Here is a 13,978-nt window from a genome sequence, read left to right as displayed (position 1 = left end):
TTGTTGATTGAAAAAAAAATCAATCTTATGTACTTTTATTTTCTCTTTTATTTTCTTTCTTTCTTTCTTTTTATTGCAGAGCTATGGGGGTTAAGTGACTTGCCCAGCTAATTCTATGTACTTAAAGCATATTATAGAATACCCCATAGGTCTGGATCTGTATTATGTGCCAACATCACCATTCTGCAAGGGCCAAGAAGAAAAGGTGGGCTTTGCCAGAGATGATGTCACAAATCTCTTTTGTCAGATCCAACAAAAGAGTCTACATGAGTGAGTGATTAGATAAACCTCAATGGCCAGAGAAAGGACAGTCCTGACTAGGGAGGAAAGTGAGGGGCTCAAAATCAAGGAGAATGGAAATCAGAAGGGCAGGGGAAGTCTGTACCCGAGTTTTTTTCAGAGCACCAAAATCCAAGGGCTAAGACAATGGAACAGAAGCAGAGACCCCAGCTGAGAGATAAGCAAGTAAAATACAGGTTATGCTGCAGAACTGATGTTTGCTGTGAGAAAATAATTATTAAGTGTATGGATTTCTTGGGGGGACCCAGGGATCACTTCCTTTTCTCCTCCCCACTCCAGAAAGTCCAGTTCTTGAGGAACTTCAGAAAATCTTGTCAGGGACATACCCAAGGGTACAAAAGAAATGGAGATAAACTCTCTTGTCTAGCTCAGTGAACTGATAGAATCAAAGTATACCCAGATAATGGACTTTGTCTTAAGGAACTTGAGGAGAGTCTTTTACATTCTTCTCCCTGATGTCAACTGTAGAGTTCATTTTAATGTAGACCACCCTCAAGTTGTGTCAACCAATGGAATTGAATGATGACAACCAATTAGCTTTGATCAATGTATAATGATCAGCCTCTATCTATCAAAAGAGGATAAAACCCTTGGCCATGCCAGGGTCTCTCTTGGCTGGTGCTTGGTGTACACTCTTGACTTGGCTCTGCCTCTTAAGACAACAAAGGTCTGATGGTGGCCTGAGACCATGGGAAGTTATGGAGACACGCGGCCAATCCCTTACTAATATATTATATTAATAAAATAATGTGCTTACTGCCAAAATGGGTGCAAGAGCAGTTAAAATATATAAAAGAGTTTCAACTAATTTTTAAAAAAACACATTGCTTTATGCAAATGAATTTCCTAAAGGACTGACCTTTTATGGTGACTATATGTATCCCCTGACTCTGTCTGACTTTCACCTGACAATATGGTCACTAGTTGGTTCCTTAGTGGTTTAAAGTTTGTGAAGCATTTTTTAAAAACTTCTCAGTTGATCCTCATAGTAGCCTTTGGGCTGTGGGTAGTGATACTGATATTAGCATTTTCATTTTGCAGTTGAAGAAACTGAGGCTCCAAGAGTGACTTTACTCAATCAACAAACATGGATTAAGCATCTACTATGTGTCAGGTGCCAGGTATAGAGATGAAAATGAAATTCCCTGGTTTAAAGAGCTTATGTTCCATCAGGAAAGACATGTGTGTGTGTCTGTGTACACACACAATCAATACAAGATAATTGTGTGCAGGGGGCGGGGGGGGGGGGGAGAGACCTCACATAGAAATGAAAATGATGCTTGAGCTGAGTTTTGAAGGAAACAAGGTATTTTAAGAGGCAGAAGTGAGGAGGGAGTGCATTCCAAGCATGGGAGACAGCCAGGGCAAAGACTCAGAGATGAGAGATGAGTAAGGAACAATAAGAAGACCAGTCTGGCTACACCATAGAGTTCATGAAGTGTATTAGTGTATAATAAGACTGGAAAATTGCATGGGGCCAGGAAGTGAAGGTCTTTAAATGTGGAAGCAGAGGCATTTATTGATCCTAGAGGCAATAGAAAACCACTAGAGTTTGGTGAGTGTGGTAATTATGTGGTTAGATCTGTGCCTTAGGGAAATTCCTTTGGCAGCTTCATGGAGGATGGATTGGAGAGGGGAGAGAACTGAGGGAGGGAGACTGATTTTATATATATATATATATATATATATATATATATATATATATATATATATATATATATATATATATATATAATGTGTTAACTATGGACAAGACACAGCAATGAATGGAAAGGATTGTGGGCTTCTGGACTTTCACTGACCCAGGAAGAATTTACACTGTAACTGAGAACACAGGGGACAGACACCCAGACAAGGTGTCAAATAAATGGAACCAACAAGAAGTCTACAGAGATTTCTCTGGGCTGAGCCATTTAGGGATACCTTTTCAAAGGAGAGGGAGGACCTGAACTGAGTGTTGAGGTTTGGCTGTCAGATAGATGGAGAAGAGCAAGGGAGGGCATTCCAGCAAATCCCCAGCAAAGGTGTGGAAGTAGGAACACTCAGGTCCTGTCTGAGTTCTATCTAGAGTCTCTTCCTTTGTCCTTTCTCCAGTTGTACCATTTTACTTACCTTTCTTTGAAGCCCTCAAACTCCAAAAAAAGAATTTGCAAACAACATAGGAACCCTGAAAACAGTCCCCAGGGTCTTTGAAGGGATGGGGGTGGGGGTAGAATTCATCCAGATCTAATCACGAGACTCCTTCCCTCCCAAGTGACAGGTGCCTATACAGCTCAGTGACTTGTAAGTGCCTCTGACCATGCTAATCCATTTGCTGTTTAATGCAATTTGGGGAGAGCTGCTTTTTTGTCCTGTTAGCCTCCAGATTTTGTTCAGTTTAGAAAAATGAGCCGTGCTCAGGTGGGGAGGCTGTTCCCATAACTGTGTTTGCAATCAACGGATTAGTTAATCAGCCATGATTTATTAATGATGAACTAATTATACCTGATTGTGCAGTTCTGCTGGCTAAATAGAGCTTCGAAGGAGTTATTTTATTAATCATCACTGCGTTAATTGCAGACACTTACAGAAGGACCACTAATTAAAGATGCAGCCGTATGCAAAATAAGGCAGGCTGCTGAGACCTGCAAGAAACAGGACTCTTCGTTTCCTGAAGAGCTGCGACAAACTTTTATTTTTAATGAACTATTAGGTGGCCAGCTTGGAGATTCAAATTTCTCCCAGGGAATAGGTGATGTATTCAGTCATCAAAAGTAGGGGTTTATCCCTAAATTACGTAGAGCACTAGGAAGGGTTTAGGTTCCCCAGGAACCATGTTTCATGCCTGCTACCCGGCCCCTTGTCACCAAATTTTCTGTTTTGTGCTGCCATGGGGGGGGGCATCTCATACAGCACTGACAGCTGGTGGGATGGCATTGTCATAGGATCACAAGCTGGGAGGGACTTTAGACTTTATCTGGTCCACCTCTCTCATTTTACAGATAAGGAAACTGGGGCACAGAAGTTAAGAAATCAAGTATTAAGACTCCGGGTTTACTCGATGCCTCCAAGTGGTACAGATATCGGGGGTGAATCTCAAAGCAAGCATCTTTGTAATGGGACCATTCAGGCAGAGGATTGGGCATCATGTCATGGAGTACAAGCTAATGCAGACCAAGGATCAGGACTTTAGTTCGTGGGATAATCATTGTATACAAAACCCTGTGCTGAACGGTATAGGAGGTACAGACACATAAGAATCTCCCTCTGGGAGATTACCACTGAGTTGACCACAGCTACTTTCCTTCCACTCTACCAGTGAGTCATCTAGCATTTATTAAGTACCTACTGTAGTAGGCTTGTCTTGTTGCCTCGTAGGCCATAGGTTCAGATCTCAACTTGCTGTGAGACCATAGGCAAATAATTTCATTTCTCCCATCTGAGGTTTCCATATCAGTAAAATAAGGGAGATGGGGGGGGCAGCTAGGTGGCGCAGTAGATAGAGCACTGGCCCTGGATTCAGGAGTACCTGAGTTCAAATTCGGCCTCAGACACTTAACACTTACTAGCTGTGTGACCCTGGGCAAGTCACTTAACCCCAACTGCCTCACTAAAAAAAAAAAAATTTAAAAAAAAAAAGGGAGATGGCCTGGAGAGAAGGAGGAGGTGTGGTGCAGGGGAAAGACTATACTGGATTTATAGTCTGAGGGTCTGGCTACAAATACTGTGTGACCTTGGCTAGGTCATTCACTGTCTCTGGCTTTAGTTTCCTTATCTGTTAAATGAGGGGATTGGGCCAGCTAATCTCTAAAGTCCCTTTCAGGTCTAAATCTGAGGGTCGCTCCTATGACTCCATAAAATATGAATAGATAAATGGCAGAAAAAGATGTTGACCCCTGCTCAGGAAGAGGATAAAAGGGAGGTCGTGATTAGGACTGAACGTGAGGCAGTCGTGTTGGGTGTTGGGTGAAGAGGAAGGAAGCTTCACTTTCAAATCCTGCCTCTGACATCTACTGTTGCTCCTCAGAGGGGAGGCAGCCTGCACTCCCAGAAGCATGATATTCCTTGCATGCACCCACAACCAATCTGACTTGTGAGTAGGCATTTGATATTAAATCATGAGGAGGATGAACCTTAGATTGTTCTCTGCTCTGCCCAGTTACCAGTAAGCTCTTCATTGCTAAATCTAAGAGTTTTTCCTCAATCCTCATTCCTTTTATTAAAAACCTCTTTGCAGCCTTTGACACTGTCGATCACTCTCTTCCTCTGGATCTTCTCTTTTCTCTGGGTTTTCATGACACTGTGGTCTCCCAATTCTCCTTCTGATTATTCCTCCTCAGTCTGACTTTGCTGGATCTTCATCCAAGTCATATCTATTAACCCTAAGTGTTCCCCCTCCAAAGCTCTGTCCTGGGCCTGCTTCTCTTCTTCTGTGGTAGTACTTCACTCAGTGATCTCATCAATCCCCATGGATTCAACCGTCATCTCTATGAAGATTATTCTCAGATCCAACTGAACAAGTCTAACCTCTCTCTTGATCTCCAATCTCTAATCTCCAATTGCCAATTGGACAACTTGAACTAGACGTCTCGTAGACATCTTAAGCTCAACGTGTCCAAAACTGGATTCGTTACCTTTCCTTGATTAATCTTCTGGTTTCTTTCAGTTCCCAGCAAAAATCTCCCCTGTGATAAACTTTTCTCAATTTCCTCTTAACACTAGTGCCTTCTCTCTGTTGATTATCTCCAATTTTTCCCAGAAAAAGCTTGCCTGTACCTAGTTGGATGCATGTTGTCTCCCCGTTATAAGACTAGAACTGGTGGTTTTGAGACCACCATGACAGTTTTCCCTTAAGGGAGGCTGTACCTTATAGAATCTATGTATGGAAACCATTGTTATAAGATTAGGCTTTTTTTTAATAAAAATATAGAACGCTTCACGAATTTGCGTATCATCCTCGAGCAGGGGCCATGCTAATCTTCTCTGTATCGTTCCAATTTTAGTATATGTGCTGCCGAAGTGAGCACATAAGATTAGGCTTGATGGTCAATGCCACCATGACATTTTCCCCTTAAGGGAGGCTGTAAGCTTATAGCACATACTCACGGAAAAACAGTATCAATAATATTTTTCAAAGGTTGGTACAGTTGTATCCCCAAAATCATATTCTGTCTACCACCAGGTAGTTTTTTTCTCCATGATAACAACCCCCCCCCCCCCCGCCCCCACGATATTTTGCCCTGACCCCTGATATGCCACTCAGCATCAGAGCATAAGAACCCCACCCTCAGAAGGGCACTTTGGAACATCCTCTTTCTGCTGAATAGCCCCTGTCTCTGTGCTCACTGACACAGCCCTGCCCTTATGTGAGTTGTAACCCATGTTAATATATATGCTTAAGTTGGACCTCAGGTCCCTTTTCCTCTTCCCTTCCCCGCTCCTCATTGCTTACGATAAAACTTTATATTGAACTGACTCCCATTGTTTTACTCATTAAGGGGTTGTTTTCCCTGAAGTCTCTATCTGGCTCCAGGGCCTTTCCTTAAACGTCAGCTGGGTATGCAGACAAGGACTAAACCTATTGCCAGCCCCACCTACACTGGGAGAGTATGGCATTGTGAGCCCAGCTGGAGAAGGCAAGGGTCAATAGGGGAACCTACATCCTCCCTTATGCCAGAGACCTGCCTCATTAGACTGTGGGCTCCTTGACGGCAGGGACTGGTTTTTGTCTTTCTTTGTATCCTCATCACTCACCATAGTGCCTGGCACAGAGTAGGTGCTTAATAAATGCTTATTTACTGGTGTGAATGACTGGTTAGATCATAGAATTAAAAGATGACTAACTGATTATATTATAGAATTAAGAGCTTGAAGAACCTCTGAGATAGTTTAATCCTTTGAGTAAAACCAAAGACCAGAAGTTAAATGACTTATCCAAGGTTGCACAATTAGTAACTGACAATTACGGACAGATCCAAGGTTTGATTAATCAATAAACATTTATTAAGCACCTACTATGTAATTAATCAATAAACATTTATTAAGCACCTACTACAGTGATATAGGTCGTAGGATCATAAAGTTTGACCTGAAAGAGGCCATTTGTACAAACTCCTCATTTTCCAAGTGAAGATGAAGACCCAGAAGGCAGGAGTGATTTCTCAAAGTCACACAAGCACAGGGTGGGCCAAAAGTCATGACGTTTTAATAACTTTTAAAAAATTATTTTTTCTTTATTTTTGTTTTACCATTTACAAGACTTGATTTTTCACATGTAATATAAATTCATTCCCTATGTATACTGTAGGGGATACTTTGTTATTGTAAATTTAAAACAAAAAGTAAGGGGGTTATTAAATATTGAAACCCCTTCATGACTTTTGGCCCACCTTGTGGTTAGGTGCAGAAGTAAGAATCAGACCCATATCTTTGTGACTCAGTCCTTTGAGATTCATCCCCCATGAAAGCAGTCTCATAAACTAGGCAGAGGCAGCATGGGGTGAGGCCCAATGACCCCAGGCTTATGGGCTCCAAACCTGGAAAAGATCTTTTTTATTAACCTTTTTTTTTTTTTTTTGGCAGGGCAATGAGAGTTAAGTGACTTGCCCAGGGTCACACAGCTAGTAAGTGTCAAGGGTCTGAGGCCAGATTTGAACTCAGGTCCTCCTGAATCCAGGGCCCATGCTTTATCCACTGTGCCACTTAGCTGCCCCCTGGAAAAGATTTTTGATGTGGAATCATAGCTGATGTTTCATTTAAATTGCTTTTGAAATTTGGCAAAGCCCTTTATGGGCATGTGCTCGTCTGAGTCTCATAAAAACCTGATGAGCTTGGTACTTAGGGGTATGATTACCCTAATTTTACAAATGAGGAAATCGAGGCTGTCACACTGCGAGGATCCATCAGAGGTGGGATTCAAACCCAGTTCTTCTTTTTTAAATAAACATTTTTATTTCATTTTGAGTTCCAAGTTTTATCCCTCTCTCCCTCCTTTCCCTCCTTCCCGAAACAGTAAACAATCAGATACAGATTATATTTGTGCAATTAAGTAAAACATTTCCATATTAATCATTTTGTTTAAGAAGACTCAAATAAAAGAAAAATATGAAAGAAAGAAAGTGAAAAACATTATGCCGCAGTCTGTGTTTAATAAGTATCAGTTCTTTCTGTGGAGGTGGATGGTACGTTTCATCATTAGTCCTTTGGGATTGTCTCAGATCATTGTATGCTGAGAATGGCTAAGTCATTCACAGTTCTTCTACAAACAATATTGCTGTTACTGTGCACAACCTTCTCCTAGTTCTGAACACTTCACTTTGCATCAGTTCATGTAAGTATTTCCAGGTTTTTCTGAAAGCATTCTGCTTGTCATTTCTTATAGCACAATAGTATTCTATCACAATCATATACCAAAGCTTGTTTAGGCATTCCCTAATTGATGGGCATCTTCTTGATGCCAAGGCCAGCCGCTCACACGTCCTCAAAGGGCCATTGCTGAGCAGTCTTAGTTTGCCTGGTGCCTCACTGGTCTTGGATTCTTAGCCAAGTCTCCTCCCCTGGTTCATTGTCCTAACACAGAGTGGAAAAAGAGGCCATGGTGGGGAGTCCCATGGGGCTAATGCCTTTCTCAAACTCTTTTGGCCTCAGTTAGGTTGGCATGAGGGGCAGTTTATGAATATACCTGAGGGGACCTTCATGTCCTTCAATGTCACTAAGTGAAGGAAGGGAGCAGAATATTGTTTCTTTTGAAATATATAAATACCCTATGCCCTGCTTGGGGGGCAGGGTATGTGTGTGTAAATATGATGCTTATCATTGGTTCATAGACTGAGAGCTAGAAGGGACCTAAGAGGCCATCTAGTTCAAACCCCCAACCCTCTGCCAATTAACAGATAAGGAAACTGAGGTCTGTTCAGAAAAGAGAAGCAACTTGCCCAGGGTTATTTAGGGAAATGGCAGAAGTGAGGGTTGATTCCAAATTCTCTGATTTCACATACAGAGATCTGTCCCCTGAGCCATACCACTTCCATTGTGTTTAAAGGACTTGTAATTCTTGTCCTCATGGGGCTTACTTTTTCAGAGCTAGAAGGTATCATCTAGCCCAGCCCCCTCATTTTATAGGTGAGGAAAGTGAGATCCAGTGAGGGCTGTGGCTTGTCCAAGGTCACTAAGCTTCTAAGTGACAAAGCTATTTATAGTGTAGTTGGGGAAAAGATACCAATACACTGGCCACGAAGTCAGGAAGACCTGAGTTCAAATCTGGCCTCAGACATTTACTAAATGTAAGACCCTGGGTAAGTCAATTAACCAAGCTTGCCCCCCACCCCCACACAAAGACACCAACACAAGCAGCAGTATTCACATGTAATATGACAAGGACAAGAGTGGCAAAAGAAAGGGCTGATCAGAAGACTGAAAGGAGGCTTCTTGATGGAGAAAGATAGGGTGACATTGTGTATGAAGCAGCCTCAAAAACAGGAAGAACTTAGTTTGAGCCCACCCTGGGGATGCATCTTGTCTAGGTGACCCTGGACAAGTCACTTCACCTCAGTGCTTTAGACAACTCTCCAGGACGGTAAATTGCAGAGAAAGCACTAACCTGTATTCACAAAAATTTTTCTCATCTTGGAATTCCTATACCAAAGAAATCCAGGTACAATCCCCAGTGCTATCCTTGGTGTTTGCATTAGGCTGAGAGGATGAATAGGGATCAAACAGACCAAGCTGATGAAGGAGGAACAGGGAAGAGTCTTAGTGAAGCTGGGAGGGCACAGAGCAACTTCTGGGGACTGCCAGGAGATCAGTTGGCCCAAAGCTTGAAATGCAAGAATTTCAGGACAGAATGAGCTTTGAAGGGCCAGAATCCAGTTCCAACTGGGATTAGTTGGCAAGCGCTGGACAAATGGCATAGGAAGGACATTCCAGAGGAAGGCAACCTGGCTGGTGAGAAGCTCTGGATTGTGCCTTATGAGGATCAGGTGAAGGAATAAGGGATGTTCCACCTGAAGAAGAAAAGTGATTTCAATGGACCAAGGAGCACTTGCTAAGTATCTACCATGTACCTAGCACTGTGCCAGGAGCTGGGGGAGATAGAGTGGTGGGGTAGGGTGAGAGGCACACTTATTATCTTCATGCATTTAAAGGGATGTAAAGAGAAAGATAAGAGGCAGCTAGAGGGTGCCATGGGTAGAACACCAATCAGGAAGACCTGAGTTCAAATCTGGCTTCAGACCCTTCCTAGCTGCGTGATCCTGAACAAGTCATTTCATCCTGTTTGCCTCAGTTCCTTATCTGTAAAATGAGCGAGCTACTCTGGTATCTTTGCCAAGAAAACTCCAAATGGGATCATGAAGAGTTGCACATGATTGAAAAACAACTGAACAACAACAAAGGGAAAGAGAAATTACCCTGGTTTGGTTTGATTTGAAAGGGAAGATGGGGAGAAATGGGTATTATTTGCAAAGAAAGATATTTAGGATTAACCTCAGGAAACATGGCTTGTCCACAGATGGCATGGCTTGAGGGGAGGGGTATGTTCTCTCACAAGTAAAGGCTTGTTGGTTCTACTGTAATGGGCCAGAGAGCCCCTGAGCTGCTTTTCAGCTCCAGAAATCGGTGACTCAGAAAATGAGTGGTAAGCAAATGAAACCAAACTGGAAGAAATTAAGATGGAGACGAAGGAGAACAGAGGAAGTTGAGAATGAGAAATAACACATCCCAGGGAGCCTAATACACCGGTGGAATGTGTCACTTGGGACTTCAAGGAAAACTGGCTGTGTTTGGTATGAAGAGGACATCAGTGAAGGTTAGAACTGGACAGTACCTCGGAAAGCACTTAGGGCACTCTCCTCGTTTTAAAGAGGAAGAAATACAAGCAGGAAAAATGAAGTGTATCTATCCCCACCCCACCCCTCCATCCTACCTCACATTCACAAATTGGGTTACCACTACCCCAAGTTCAATGCACTCCTAAAACTATGGTTTATGAGCCCCCCCCCAATATGTTTACTTTTAATTGTTAATCAGAGGACAAACAAGGGCTTAAAGCGAAGGCATTTACTGAAATGATGTCATGAGAAAAGGGTTTTTGGGGTGGGCAGGGCAATGAGGGTTAAGTGACTCGCCCAGGGTCACACAGCTAGCTCAAGTGTCTGAGGCCAGATTTGAACTCAGACCTTCTGAATCCAGGGCCGGTGCTTTATCTACTGCACCACCTAGCTGCCCCCTGGGCAGTCATTTTTTGAGCTGAATCCCAGGTTCTGGTACCATAATCTAAAGACTCTTCTCATTGATTGAGTGGACTCTATGACCGCCTTCCCAGTCCAGTTGTTAGGCTTCTTCACTTCCATCTGTCCCTTTCTTGGTTTTTTTTTGTTTGTTTGTTTTTGTTTTTTGTTTTTTGGTGGGGCAATGAGGGTTAAGTGACTTGCCCAGGGTCACACAGCTAGGAAGTGTCAAGTGTCTGAGGCTAGATTTGAACTCAGGTCCTCCTGAATCCAGGGCCAGTGCTCTATCCACTGCTCCAGCTAGCTGCCCTCCCATCTGTCCCTTTCAAAGAAGGTTGAGATTCAGGAAGAAATTTCATTGAATCTACCTTGAATCTCCACACATCTTCTATAGCCATGTGCTCCTGCTGGAAGACATCATTGCCAATGGGACAGAGGGAGAGATGATTTTTGAGTATTGTGATTTGGTGATAGAGTACTGAATTTGGAGTCAGAAAGACCTGGATTCAAATCCTGCCTCAGACACATTAGTTTTATGACTCTGAGCAAGTCACATTACCTCCTTGAGCCTCAGTTTTCTCATCTGTAAAATGGTGGGACAGGGATTTGATAAAGTCAGAGGTCTCTTCTAGCTCAAGACTCTATGATCCCATAATCCCTTGCTGCACACTCCAAGAGGCACAAGGGAAGAAGTAAAGAATAAGTCCTTAGCAACTAAGTCCAGAGATGATTGCTCCAAAGCTGAGTCTAGCCCTCCAAGGTGACTGACTTGGTTCTCTGGCAGCATCTATTTGGGTAGTCCATTTAAAAAATTATTCTATTCTCACTGAGGTAAATTACTTATCTCAGCCCATCTTCAGCTGAATTTCCTGACTCATTCATTTGCTACAAGTGAGACTCAAAGTGTCACACCCTTTACAAACTACAAATGAGGGCACTAAAACCCTGAAAGGGACTCTCACTTACATCCTTGGGTCTGTTTTAATGTCGATTTAATTATGCAAATGATGCTATTCAAAGTCTGGTGATACCTTCTGTCAGTAGGACTACAACAACAAAACTTTAAGCACGTTCGGTATGCGGGCACTGTGCTAAGTGTTGGGAATGCTAAGAAAGGTGAAAAATCAAACAAATTCCCCTCCCCAACCACATTAGCTGTTGGGGGTTGGGTGAATGCAGGGAAGGGTTCCTAAGGAAGGTGAGTTTTGAACTGAGTCTTGAAGGACATCAGGGAAACCAAAAGGTGGAGGTGAGGGGTAGAAGACTCCAGGCATGGGGAGAGGGGGGACAACCAGTGCAGAGTCGACAAAGTAACAAGAGTTCTCATCTCTTTCTCCCCAACTCACCGGATGTTCTTTCTAGAAACAAAACAAAACAAAACACCTACCCAACAGATATGGTTGATGTAGTGTTGTGTTTGTGGAACTACAAGTTGGCCAGACAGGGATTGTTGTTTTCTGTTAGTCATGTCTGACTCTTCACGACCCCAATTTGGGGTTTTCTTGGTAGAGATACTGGAGTGGTTTGCCAGCTCCTCCTCCAGCTCATTTTACAGATAAGGAAACTGAGGCAAATAGGGTTAAGTGACTTGCCCAAGGTCATACAGTTAGTAAGTGTCTGAGGCTGGATTTTTAATTCAGGAAGATGAGTCTTTCTGACTCCAGGCCCAGCTTACTATACACTTCACCACCTAGCTGCCCGTCTCACATAGATTTTTTGGGGGGGTGGGGAGAGAATTGACCAGGAATCCCAGATGAAGAACTTCCTTCCCCTGACCTCACCTCTGTAGATAACAAGCATGTACTTCAGAAAGGAAGTACTACATTACAAGAGAAAACATTATGGCAAGTCAAAGGAAAAGCCCAGAAAAAAGGGGGGGAAATGAAGATGATGTTCCCTAAAGCTGACAATCAAAGAATTTTGAGTACTCTGGTCCTTAAGTCTAGTCCCTTCCTTCCATTGATTATCTTCAGTTTATCCTGTGTGCACCTTGTTGGTACATGGTTGCTTGTATGTTGTCTCCCCATTAGACTCTGAACTCCTTGAGGGCAGAACCTGTCTTCTGCCTTTCTTTGTATCCTCAGTGCTTAGTCCAGTGCCAGCACACAGTAGGCACTCAATAATTGCATATTGACTGACTGAGAAGTCATCCAGTGTTTTCTGCTGCTCACAAGTCCAGGTGTTTGCTGAAGAGAAATGCTTTGATAAGAATTTGTGAAAAGGTAACAACTCATTAAGAAAAGTTGAATTAATGAAGAGAAAGGGAATCAGAGGATACATCCTCCTTCAAGAGAGCAAGGCAGATGAGCTTTGAAAATTGCTGCCTTTGGGCTGAGCTTAGAGGAAAGGGATTTTTAGGAATAGAAAAAAAATACAAAAACAGGGGTTATACACTTATTAAGGGCCCTCTGTGTACCAGGGAATGAGTCAATCAACAAACATTCATTAAGCACCTACTATGTATGCTGTGCTGGAGATAAAAGGACAGAAAACAGTTCCTGCCTTCAAAGAGCTTACATTCAACTGGAAGGAGGAGCACAACATGTCACAGACGAGTCAATTTAAAATATCTAAAAAGAAATTGTATAAAGACAATGGGCTGGACAGAAAATAAAATGAAAAAGTTAAAATCAAAGTTGGAGCCTAAGGACCTGTGTTTGAATCTTGATTCTTTGACTTATATTGTCGGAGTGGCCTTGGGTATGTCATTTCCTCTTGCAGGGCCTCAGTTTTCTCATGTGCAAAATGAGAAGGCTGAGAGGAAGGGATCTGGCATCCAATGACTATCCATGGATAGATTTCAAAGGTCCATGGACTTGCATGGAAAAAAAACCCCATTTTTATTTTTTAATACTTATAATTGGTTTTCTTTATAATCCTGTGTACTTTGTTTTCTGTCACTAAAAGTTCTGAGAAGGGGTCTATAGACTTTACAAGACTACTCCAGGGGTCAATGCCATAAAAAAGGTATAGAATCCTGGGTCCCAATGATCTTCAAGGCTCCTTCCAACCTGGGATCCGTACTTCTCCATTCTGACCAGATGTTCTGACTGTATTGAAGGGAACTGGACCATTCCCTTGAGACCCCAGAGGCTGTTGGGGAACCTGCAGAGAGGAAGAGTATATCTTTATCAGATATGATTTATCTTTAAAAAAAATTTTATATGATTTTTTTCATCAAAAAAGAGAAAAAATTGATAAATTATCAGAATTACTGAAGGGAAAAGACGCATAAGAACTGGGTTTGAATTTCCTCTCCCCAGCCCTCTGACTATATAGGACCATGGGGTGAGGGGAGTGGAAGGGGGTTAGCTAGGGCAAGATCTTAGGTTTACAGGTATGGAGACTTCATCCCAAGGAGGTTAAGTGACTTGCTCAAGGTCACACAGATATTACGTATCATAGGCAGGACTTTAACCTTCTTTTGGAGGAATTGTGTTCAGCTTTTAGACACAAGCAGCCTCTTCTGCCAA

General features: G+C 42.5%; 1 non-coding gene across 1 annotated transcript; it reads right to left on the bottom strand.

Moving 5' to 3' along the window:
- Window positions 1-5,199: 5,199 nt before the first annotated feature.
- Window positions 5,200-5,306, bottom strand: LOC122744774. Its single transcript, XR_006355121.1, has one exon. It is a non-coding gene; the product is annotated as a U6 spliceosomal RNA (small nuclear RNA).
- Between the last annotated feature and the right edge of the window lie 8,672 nt (window positions 5,307-13,978).

This window comes from Dromiciops gliroides, chromosome 2, assembly GCF_019393635.1.
Source record: "Dromiciops gliroides isolate mDroGli1 chromosome 2, mDroGli1.pri, whole genome shotgun sequence".
Classification (NCBI taxonomy): Eukaryota; Metazoa; Chordata; class Mammalia; order Microbiotheria; family Microbiotheriidae; genus Dromiciops; species Dromiciops gliroides.
Note: the sequence above shows the minus strand (reverse complement) of the source record. Positions and strands in the feature narration are given on the sequence as shown.